Consider the following 13204-nt stretch of genomic DNA (forward strand, 5'->3'; position numbering starts at 1 on the left):
AAAGTCCCCTGCAGCCAAATATGTCTGTTTCAAGAAAACCGCGTTTTAAATTTAGCTAATTTTGAAACTACTAGTTGGTAGACTATTCGAAATTTAATCTTGGAATTTTTTTACATGTCAGGAGAGAAGAGATCCTAAATCATACAAATCTGTTTAAATTTTGTCCCTAACGTGTTTAATTAATGAGTAATTATTTAATTAACAAATTCTTCTCTTCGTGAAAATGCTACAAAACATGGTCAGCGGGCAGCGCGTCGTGTATACATTTTTTGGCTGTTTGTGAAAACGCAAAAGCCGGAGCACCCACTTTTGGCACCGTGCCAAGGGATAATTCCACGCAGTAGAGCCATACACTATTCTGCACTTCGTGAAAACGCAATTCCGGGTGGTGCTTATTTTTTGTCCTTTTAAGTTTTTGGCTATTCGTGAAAATGCAAAAGCCGGCGCGCCATGATTGGCACGGTGTCAGCTGTACAATCAATGTGGTAAGGTATACAACAAATTTACAAAAAGGTTTTTGGCTCTTCGTGAAAACATAATTCCAGGTTCTTGAGTTTTCTGTCATTCATCAAATTAGTGTAATTAAGAAGACAATTTTGAGACCTATAACTGCGTAAATAGTTAGATCCCGATCACCTTAGTCAAATCCACCGAAAAAAATCAAAATCAGTTTGTTATATATTTGTAAGGTTTTTGGCCCTTCGTGAAATTGCTGACGATAGCGGAAGGTGTATGTGGAGATATGGGGCGCCGAGAGGATGATGGAGTCCAATGGTGGACACTATCATTGTAATGAAGGTAACACACACCTGTGTTCCGATACCACCATTGTATTTTCATAATCCTAACCTTAACCCTTAAACTCTGTAAACCATGTAAATCATGAGTAGGTTTTCGGAACATACGCCTCTCTGAATATTTATGCATGAGTTTTGTCACAATTCTGACCCAAAACAAGGCTATGGGCACAGCCACTGCAAGTGGTGGTGGACGTGCGCCTATAGCCTCATTTTGGGTTAAAAATATGACGTCATGCATGAAAATTAAGAGAGGCATTTAGGGGTGTCAGAATAGAATGTACAATAGGAGACTTTCCAACGCTAGGTGGCAGCAGACATACCGGGTAAATTTCCATTGTTTACGTAGTTCTGAACATGCGCATAATTCTGAGAACAATGGATTTATCCGGTAAGTCTGCTGCCCTCTATCGTCCCAGAAAGTCTCCCATTCAACATTAAAACATCTATATAGACAGACTAGTGCAAAGTTCTTGACCTATGTAGAGCTACACATCGCCCACTTACATTACGGCCTCGCTGCCCTCTCTAGACTTGGGTTAGTACCCCTCTTTACAATATCCAAATGACATTCTTAAACACTGAAGAAACTGCCCTATATGGTTATTTATCCCACAAACCATTTTTTTCACGGATGATTTTTATGTCATAAGTTTGCAAGGATGGATTCACCCAAATTGCAAATTGCTCTATAAATTATAAACATTCATTAAAGGCAGTGGACACTATTGGTAATTACTCAAAATAATTATTAGCATAAAACCTTTCTTGGTGACGACTAATGGGAAGAGGTTGATGGTATAAAACATTGTGAGAAACGGCTCCCTCTGAAGTGACGTAGTTTTCGAGAAAGAAGTAATTTTCCACGAATTTGATTACGAGACCTCAAGTTTAGAATTTGAGGTCTCGAAATCAAGCGTATGAATGCACACAACTCGGTGTGACAAGGGTGTTTTTTCTTTTATAGTTATCTCGCAACTCCGACGACCAATCAAGCTCAAATTTTCACGGGTGTGTTATGTTATGCATATGTTGAGATACATCAAGTGAGAAGGCTGGTCTTTGACAATTACCAATAGTGTCCACTGTCTTTAAATTTTAAGAACAAAGCTACCAAAAGTCTCCCTAACAAAACATACACTGTACATCATAAAACTGCACACCAGAGTAAAACATGAAAGGGCTCAAATTGACAAAGAGATAAGAAGTACAAATCACTGAGAGCCAATAAATCATCTTAAACATGAATGTGAAATTAGCCCAGCTGGATAAATAAACGCACTTTCCTCACCTGGTGGTATATGATAGGACGCTTCAGACACGTGAACATTTTGCCTGTGAAACTGCATCTTACAATCCGACTCTAGACCACAGTTGTTCTAAATCACCAACATCAGCCACTAACAAGACACCAATCCAAACCTGTTCTCGCCTACAGCAAACTGTATCAGGTATTTCAGTAGGAGTTTAAGTGCCGTCCAACACAGGTATGCAGTAACAGGCTTGAATACTCAGTAGCAGTTTTAAGGTCCCCCATGCAGCAAAGGCATCTCTTAATTCATCATCGGTTTGACCGAGGAATCTAAATATATTTTTGGGTTGGTGGGCGATGTACTTGTACGGACGGTCGGTTGAGAAGGAAAAGCGTGCGCAAACTGCATGCCAACCCCAGATGTACTTTTAACCCCTTCTAATAACTGGTGGATGCATTCCTCTTTATTTTTACCCTTTGCACACGGAGTTCGGAAGCCCTAATTATAACCATTGCATTGGTTTTGTCAACATTGGTCGGCCCGGCCGAGTAGCACTCCGTGGCACTATCGTTGGGCAATTAATCACAGTGTACATGTTTTGCACTTCCACACACCACACCATTATCCAAATGGTTATTAGTCTGGAGTGGGGCAGCTGATAGTGCCATTTGTGTGTATAATGTTCATATGAATGTTTCTGTCGGGGAGTAGTGTTTAGATCGCTCCTCCCCTTCTATTACCCTGAACTTATAATTACTGGTTACCAATCTCACCACAGAACCAGCAGTTTCCTGTCAGCAAAAAGTGAAATATATATTGCAAAAGTTGTTGAACCAGATAGAAGACCACATTATTTGACAAGATATCACACTTTTGAGAGGGCTTGAATGATGAATCTAACACTTGCTAGACAGAACAGAAGAATTTTATGCACACTTTGAAGTGCAGACTTGTAGTTGGACCATGATCTTCTCAAACGTACTCTGATCACACAAAATGCAGAAGTATCATGTCATGTGTCTAGGCGTCAAAGGAATTCACAACACCGGCAGCAAATTGCACCAAGTGTGAATATAAACATTGGGAAGGTGGTGGGGTCTAAACCCTGAGACATGTAGACTTTTCCTTGTTTTTTTTTTATGTGCAACAAGGCTATATCTTCCTGAAATTCTCTACCGAAATAAGAGAGAAATAATTTACTGGAACCTCTGAATAAAAATATTCTGTGTGTGCACTAATGTCCAACTGTGATGGGGTATGATTTCACAAACTTAGGACTAGTCCTAGGCGATATTAAAAAAACACAAGGATAGTCCTAAGTTAGGATGAGTCACTCACCCTCACTCCAGATAAGACTAGTCTTAACTCTTTGTGAAATCCACACAGGCAAGACAAATAAAGCTACAGGTCTATTCATTTCCATCAAAGCCCTTTTGATTCTAACTGCAGTCAACCACATTTGCAGCAGAAGACACCTCAACAAGTTTTCACACAACATTGCGAGGTTCCAATTTAACTGTTTTATTGGTTAACAAACATGGTTAAGTGGCATGACTATATTTGTTGTTCCTCCATACATCTCATCCATTGAAACCCCTTATTAAAACCTTGCAGCACAACTCTCTCAATTGGCTTCTTACTTCCTTTACAAGATAATTGTAGACATGGTTTAAAAATCGTTTGACTCAAAAATAAATTCTTAAAGGCAGTGGACACTATTGGTAATTATTCAAAATAGTTATTAGCATAAAACCTTTCTTGGTGACAAGTAATGGGGAGAGGTTGATGGTATAAAATATTGTGAGAAACGGCTCCCTCTGAAGTGCCGCAGTTTTTGAGAAAGAAGTAATTTTCCATGAGTTTGATTTTGAGACCTAAGATTTAGAACTGAGGTCTTGAAATCAACCATCTAAACGCACACAACTTCGTGTGACAAGGGTGTTTTTCTTTCATTATTATCTCGCAAGTTCGATGACTGATTGAGGTCAAATTTTCACAGGTTTGTTATTTTATGCATATGTTGAGATACACCAACTAGAAAGGCTAGTCTTTGACAATTACCAATAGTGTATACTGCCCTTAAATTTAAAAAGCTTTTTTTTGCTTTCACTGAAGTTGTTTTGATAGGTGGAAAGCATTAGTTTTAGAGCTTGAGTTGAAATGGATCATGTTGGTATCCCAACATCATCTCACATCCATCAGCCATGCACAATGTTTTTTAACCTTACAAGTATGGTGTGCATTTTCAGTTGCATAAATTAATGCAAAACTGTTTTAAAGTTTTTAATTCAAAACTGCATCATCTGTTCACTCAGTCAAAGAAAAAAATTCTTTACAAAATTTTGCTCTGCGATTGGTTAAAAACTTCAACCCATCTCCAGAGCATGGTTCTTTTCAACACGGATCAAGCACTCTACATGGTTAACACTGTGAAAAGGTTAGTACTTCTACAGGTCAGACCTGTGTCTCAAGAAAGATGTTGTTGCTGTGTGAAAAGGCTGCACACACTTGAAGAAAAGTAACTGTTTACATTGCAACAAGACTGGTCACTTTATTTCCCAAGATAATCCCCACAAACAAGGCATGAGCTTTTTGAACTTGATTGTTCTGACACCATTCTTAGGGGTATCAGTCATGTAATGTGTGGGTGAGCAGATTAAGATTCATTGCTCAGCAAACACTTGGCAGTAAGTCTTCCTTTGATCTTGTTGTGCTGTGTGGGATACTAATCTTTTGAGCCCACTTAACAGGGCATTACACCCCCACTTAAGTGTCTATTGTGGGGTTCACTTGTACCATAGCTCCATGCTTATACAACTACTTGAGGTTTTAATCAAGACAGTTCTCTAAGAACAAACTCTACCTGGCAAGTAGATACACACATGGTGTTACCACAACCCAAATTATATATTGATACCTCACCATGCAATGCCTCAAATCCTATATACTTGAGCTTTACTATGGAGGAATGAACCATGCTATATGAAACTTGGAAGATACATATAGTAGACCCTCCATGCTATATTAACATGGAGGAGGAAAATAAAGAACTAACATAATAGTGGATCAATTTTATGTCTTTAGAATTTTGCGCTTTCCCAATTAATTATATATTACAGGCATCCTATGGGACAACTTTTTAGGTGGGCAGAGTTATTAGATTCACCCCCATTTTAATCCTGTGCAATGAGACAATTTTGGACAGTAACTGTTAATATTTTACTTTGAGAAATGCAAAGCCCCAAAGTATAAAGAAACGCAAAAGCTTTACATTTAACGCCATACATTTAGTTATCCAGATCCAATGTGAGTGCAATTTTACTTACTTGTTAAAACTTAAAGCCATTGGACACTTTCGGAACAGAAACAAAATTAAAAGTTCACAGATTGACAAATAACTTACAGGGTTTACAGAAGGTAATGGTGACTGACTAATCTCTTGAAATATTATTCCATGAAATGCTTTACTTTTTGAGAAAACATTAAAACAATATCAATTCTCGATATCGAGAATTACAGATTTATTTTAAACACATGTCATGACATGGCGAAATGTGCGGAAACAAGGGTGGGTTTTCCCGTTATTTTCTCCCGACTCCGATGACAGATTGAGCCTAAGTTTTCACAGGTTTGTTATTTTACATAAGTTGTGATACACGAAGTGTGGGCCTTGGACAATACTGTTTACCGAAAGTGTCCAATGGCTTTAACAGACAGAAATTAGTGCTATTGTATTTCTGCATGCATATTGATGTCATTTTATAGCTCGGTTGTGCACATTTTTAAATGTTAAACTATGTAAATTTGAACAAGTGTCAGCCTTTTGGTTTGTTTTATAATTCTCAAATAAATGAATCTTATCATCTTTAAATATTTATATTAAATACTTGTGTACATAAACCCAACAAAAAACTCAATACATGTATATTTTAACTTCCAATGCATCAGTGATTCACACAGTACTATAGATAGCCGCTCTGCAACATCAAGGAAACCTCCACGTGGTTAATTATTAAACAATGAGGGCGCTATATTTACTCAGTCTCACGTCAGGTCTTTTATTGTTCAACTGAACTGACACAATACACAAACTCCTACACGTAGACATACAGTATTTTTTAGTGAGTTGTGTTTGCTGTATTGAAAAACAACGACACTCCTGTAGTGTATGTCATTTTGTAAATTGCAGAGTGGTTTTACATGTATAGCATCAAATTCAAGTTCTGATGGTTAAGTAATTGGAGTTCATTTAACTTTCATGTTCAAAAGGCATATTTTGACCCATTTATGGATAGCTATAGGAGCTTTAAATTAACTACTCATTATTTTTTTTTAGAGAGGCCGTCCAACATGTGATGTTAGACAATCTCTCATATAAAAACTATAAAAAAACACAAAGATTTTGAACACAGATTTTAAACAAATTTTGTAAAACAAAAACCTCGAAGAAACTGATTAACTATAGCAATGTGTTCAATCCAAATCTAATTATCACTAATTATTAATAAAGTACCAGGGGAATACAACAGCCCAACACCTTCACCCGAAAAACAAACTGATTTAATCCAGTCAAACACGAAATCCATAACTATCATTAAAGGTAATGGTAGGATGCATCATTGATAGTGATTTAATCTAATAATAATTAATGAATTGTTTGTAATCCAAAAGCTGTAAAAAAACAAAGATATTGACAAAATAGGGACACCGCCAATATTATAGGGCTAGATAGCTCAGTTAACTCCACACCAGAACACATGGCATGAGAGTATTGTAAATACTGTCATAGCCTGATAACATGGGTGCAATGAAGGCGATTACTTCCATGACCGAAGGTTTATTGCCTTAATATGCTTATAATCCTCATTCATAAATACCTAAGTCAGTTTATCCATTCTGATTGGTCGAGAGGGCATCACAAGGGGCTGTTTCAACGGATGGTATAACACCAGTAAAAAGTGTTATAACAGGGGCATGACACGCGAGCTTGCACCAGCGCTGTTAAGACATTTTCTTCATTCCTATTGGTCGAGAGAGCAACGGCTCAAACAGTTAAAATGATCGGTTTAAACCACTAGTTGAAAACCTCTTCACCACACATTGATTCCTACATTACTAAAGCACTCACTTTTACTGCACATGGGCCTAATTGTACACTCTCATAAAAATATATCCGGTTCTCATATTTAAGCCATTTTGAGATGGACACGATACTGTTTCATTGCTGGGTTTGGATAAAATTTGTCTGTGTACACCTACACACAAACCAAACTGTTTAGACTACTCTTCACTTCAATAAAGTGTCCACCATGTCTCAGAAACGCTAACAAAATCACGGCTTTGCTGTCTGCATCTGGACATTAATATTGAAAACAAGAGGACTAGAATAAAAACTCCCCGTCAAAATCCAATGATGTATCAATTGTTTTTAATTTTTGTTTTAAGTGTCACTGGGCAATCTTCTGGGTCATTCCCCTCCAAATTAAAAATTGTTCAATGGTTTAATGGTTAATTATTACCAGCTTGGTTATCTGTCCGGCCAGGATATACACACTGGCCATAGCTTAATAAAGAGCTCATCCAGTGCCAGGCAATCACAAGGCTGTTTGATTTTCCTAATTAAATCGCCGGAGAAAAACATAGTACGTTCTATACTCACAGTATTATACGAGTTCGGTTATTTTTTGCTGTTTTAAAAACACAATTGTTTATTACTGTTGTAGGCCTATAGAATGATAAGCGAGAAAAAAAATGTTGAGTGGTAAATCCCGAAGTGTATATATTGGAGCATCCTTCTCCATGCCAACAATCTCATAGTTCTTTCAGAGTTCTCATTAAAGCCAGTTGGACACTATTGGTAATTGTCAAAGACCAGTCTTCTCACTTGCTGTATCGCAACATGCATAAAATAACAAACCTGTGAAAATTTGAGCTCGATTGGTCGTCGAAGTTGTGAGATAACTATGAAAGAGAAAAAACACCCTTGTCACACGAAGTTGTGTGCTTTCAGATGCTTGATTTCGCGAAATCAAATTCGTGGGAAATAACTTCTTTCTCGAAAACTACGTTACTTCAGAGGGAGCCGTTTCTCACAATGTTTTATACTATCAACAGCTCCCCATTACTTGTAACCAAGTGAGGTTTTATGCTAATAATTGTTTTGAGTAATTACCAATAGTGTTCACTCCATTGCTCGGCCTGATACTTCATGGAGGCGATTGCCTCCATGCCTCCTGGTCATTCTCTGCCTTGGTACCCTTAAATGCTCGTAGAAGTTTAAAATGTCCCCTTAAGGTGCCCTTCACCAACAAGAAAATGCCCTCCTTGCACTTTCTAAAACAAAAGCATACAGGCCTGCGCGTGTATCAAAAATAAGGGGGGGGAAATGGATGTAAGAATATTTAAAAAAATATTTTTGACACTCTCTCCCTATGCCCTATGCTGCACCCCTCTCTAAACCTGGGTGAGTGTGCTACGGATCATGTTTTTTAGGTCATCGGTCAAGTACAAATGAACTTGGGACTCAAGACTCCAGGACTCCAAAACTCAAACTGGAAGATTGAGGACTGAAATACAGAACAAATATTCTGAGATTCTTTCTTTATACTAGAATAGATATATTCATATTGTTTTATAATTTTACCAATTTTGTGTGAGTTATCATTTTCTGTGATAACACCTTTTTTTTCACTTGGGTATTAAACACAAAATATGCTGCCTCATGAGTCAAATGAATTTGGAACAGTCTGTGGTGATGTGATTGTCGCACAGTCTGGTGACGTGATTGTTGCTGGAGTCGATTGTTAATCAGAAACTCGACATGGCGTCGCTGTGTCAGTGGGCATCCCTGGCAACCAGTTCAATAAGTAACCAACTACGACCAACAGTTTTGATGAGATGCGCACACAGAGGCAGGGCTATCTGCCTCGTTGAGTCTACATTCTTCATAAATATCGTCTTAGATTCAAATTGTTACCCTTAAGGCATGATTCACGACAGGGAGCAATTAAAAAAAAATTTAAAAAATGATTTCTTTATGTAAAAAGTAACTCTGTATAAACTTGTGGTTGTTCTAATGTTTGAGTTTCAAGTAATGCAGTAGTCAAGGAATTTTGGTCAATACAATTTTTTTCTTTTCTCTTTTTTTTACAGAATTGGTTTTGCTAACAAAACAGTTGCTGGCAGTGTAAGCACTCTTTGTAACCCACCATATACATAGAGGTTTGAGATCGGTCTGCCATCTGGGGCACGAGAAAATAGTGAAAAATCCAATAACAACTGTTTGCATGACAGTGATGCAAACAAAAAACTGAATAAAACGCTCACTGAGCGATAAACTCCAAACGCAAAGTTAAATTATTTCTTACTCATCAAATATGACATTTCAGGCAGAATTATTTCAGGGGAGATTTTCTACTATCATCATCATTAGACCATGTAAGTTTGATGTAAATATGTGATCTCCACGATTTTCTTCCCAATTCTGTAATGTTCCTTTAAAGTTTAAGCAAATTTATTTTCTTAGATCTTTTGAAACGTTTTCTCTGGTAATGAAACCAATAAAGATCCTGAAAGTAAGGAGTAGTCTCATCTCGAGTTAGGATGAGTCACTCATCCTAAGTTAGGACTAGCCTTTAGTTTTTAATTCTTTGAAGTTCTTTGTGAAATCGACCCATAGAGCTCTATAATAATAACTCTATTAATCGACCCCTTAAACCAGTGTTATCCCATCATCATTGGTCCATTGGCCAACCTCCAGTTAAAACACCGAGCACCAGTCCAAACATTCTCTAAATTCAACAGAGATTACTAGTTTGATTTTAAAGAGGATGGACAAATTGAGGGTCAAAAGAAAAAACCTCTAATGGCACAGGAGAGATTCGAGAACCAATTATTGCTCACATGATCTATTAACCACCTAGCCAGGCATCGAACCAGGGTCACAGTGGTGAAAGGCAAACACTTTATCACCAAATGCAATCAATGGACCCTTCCGGCTTTCCACTAAGCTCCGCCCACCGCGCACGTGAGCAAGACACGTGTACAAGCACTCCCGATGACATTCTGCACGATTCTGCCGCGCGTGCCAAATATACGCGCACGCATGACCGAGTTTGTCCGACCACAACCATTGCTGTATTTGGTCAAAATGGGTGAACCCGCACAGGTTGATTGACAGGCCGGATCGGTCCATTGTAGAGTTGGAAATTCACAGTTTGAAACCCTGTTTTTGGATTTTAATCAGCAAATGTGGACCATTTTAAGCTTTTAAAAATTTACATTTGTTTCTTTAGCACTTTGTATGCTTTAAATACTCCTAGAACTGTATGGTTAGTACAATAATTATTTTCTAGAAAAATACCAACACTGAAGTTAAAGGAGCAGTTTGAAACCACAGTCATAATCCCATAGGAAGTTTATTTTGTACCTATACTTTCAAAACAAATTGTTGGATGTACAACTGGTCGAATTTAAGAGCACCACTGAAAAGAACATAATTTAACTTTTTTATGATGCAATGTTTGTGATCTGTCTACTAGTGGACATTTTTTTCAGACTCATTATTGCATTTATAAGTACTTAGGATTAAGGCTTGAATTAGCATACTTATCTGACTGATAACAACAACAGCCAGATAAGAGTTTTATAAGCAGGCAAAATTAGATAGTATTCCATTGGCACCCAATGCAAACCTGTGACAAAACTTACAAACACTAGTAAGGTTCCCAAAATATTTTAAGCTATACAAAAAAATGTACAAACACTGAACTTACAAAATCATATGTATGCTCAATAACATTGAATGAAGTTTGGAGTTGGTAATTGTACAAAAGCAAAGGATCAAGAGTAGTAGGGCTAAATATTTTTTGGATCAGTTGTAGTTTTTTAAACCTTTTTTCAATTACATTATTCCATATATTTTTGGAGGGTTAGATAAAAGAGGAAGGGAGGAAGGATTCTTGTAAATAACTCATGGGAGAATTACTGCTACATTTGGCAAGGTGAATAGGCCTATGCCCAGGTTGGACTCCAGTGGCACTGCTAACTGACATCCTACCAGGGCTAGCCTATCCATGTTTTGTAAGCATCATGCTGATTTAGGTCCCTTATAATTATAGGCAGAATTATCCAGAAATAATAACCTAAAAACTACCTGTGATCTGTTATTGTTTCCAAATTGTTGAGATACAAGAACAACTTGTCACACTGTATTCAACTAAAATGTTTACAGTGGCTTGTATAACTTGATAGGAACATTCTTAAAGGCAGTGGACACTATTGTTAATTACCCAAAGTAATTATCAGCATAAAACCCCACTTGGTAACGAGTAATGGGGAGAGGTTAGTAGTAAGTATAAAACATTGTGAGAAACAGCTCCCTCTGAAGTGATGTAGTTTTTGAGTAATTTTCCACGAATTTGATTTTGAGACCAGGTTTAGAATTTGATAAGGTCTGGAAATCAAGCATCTGAAAGCACACAACTTTGTGTGACAATGGTGTTTTTTTCTTTCATAGTTATCTTGCAACTCCGACGACCAATCCAGCTCAAATTTTCACAGGTTTATGAATTTATGCAAATATTATGTTGAGATACACCAAATAAGAAGACTGATCTTTGACAATTACCAATAGTGTCCACTGTCTTTAATAGTTTTTCCTAGACTTCAGATTTACGTTGACAAAATTCAAACAATGACTACTTTTTTTTATGCATTTCAATGGGGAAGTAAATTACTCCCTGTACCAGTACCATTCTAAGGCCTGTAGAATATGGCGGTCAATGCATGCAATGTATACAAATGAGGCAATTTTGTCCTTAAAAAAAATATATTTTGCAACTATGTATGACAATCCGGTAGCAATGTGTAGAGTCAAGTTACATGTCTATTATTTGGAACATGAGTTTGTCAGAGAAAAGCTCAGCGTCAAACACAATATTTGATGCCGATTTAGTGACGACAGTCAGTGGCCATCGCACATCAACGAAGACCGAGTCCATATTGTTCCTTGATGATATCGGCGACGAGTAAAGACACCACACCGAGAAATCCTAAACGACTAAAGTGAGAAATGGTTTACCTTCGGGCATCTCGGGGGAATCCTTGCCACTCATCTGGAGGGTCAGGTTTTTCCTGCTGATGTCACACCAAAACAAGAAAGAAGGATCTTTGGACTTTAGGACTTCGGACCGGTGTGTCCCGAAGCGAATGTCAAGCTCACCAAATTAACGGCAGTCAGTCGGCAACGAATGATGATTTTACGGCCTGTTGTTTAATGCCCCCGTGTATGGGGAACGATGGGGGCGATACACATAAACAATGTACAAACACATGGTGCGCTGTGCGCATGGGTGTCACAATGTAAACAAGGAGTCATCAAGTTTCTTTCGCAGTGGTTGCATGCTTTTTCAGGGACTTCCCGAAGCATGAAGGCCAAGATTTATACAATGGTTTGCGGTTACACCATGGTTATCTACTTTTTAAGACTTGGTTGCTCTAAACAAAAAAATCAAAGACGTGGGTGGCATGCAAACTTTCAAAAATGGATTTCTTTTATTCTTTGCACATGTGAAGACCATCAACCAAAATGTAAGAAAAACATAAGTTTTGCATTTACATCTTCATTGCCATGGCAACGGTAAAAAGCAGAAAATTACAAAATATTTCGCCGAATTTAGCTCTTTTCACAAATAAAAATTACCACAAGTGACAGCTGCACTGTGTGAAAACCAAACAGTTGACCCACCTCTCAGCTGAATATGGCAAATAAAGGACCTACAATACCGCATCCCAACTATTTCAAAAAATTGATTTAAAAACGGCGTAGACACGCACCATGGTAAAGTTGTGATTGAGTTATGAAGTCGCTACACAGCTGCCTACCTCTGACGGGTAGCCTTGTCCAAGGCTCTGTACGCAAGCACCGGCCTGCTCTGACTTCATGAAATGCATTCTATACACTATTGCAGTATTGGTAGTTACTACAATTATTAGCATAAAACCTTTCTTGATGACGAGTAATGGGGAGAGTTTGATGGTATAAAACCTTGTGATGTAGTTTTCGAGAAAGAAGTAATTTTCCACCAATTTGATTTCGAGACCTCAAGTTTAGAACTTGAGGTCTCGAAATCAAGCATCTGAAAGTACACAACT

The sequence above is a fragment of the Asterias rubens genome, chromosome 4 (genome assembly GCF_902459465.1).
Source record: "Asterias rubens chromosome 4, eAstRub1.3, whole genome shotgun sequence".
Lineage (NCBI taxonomy): Eukaryota > Metazoa > Echinodermata > Asteroidea > Forcipulatida > Asteriidae > Asterias > Asterias rubens.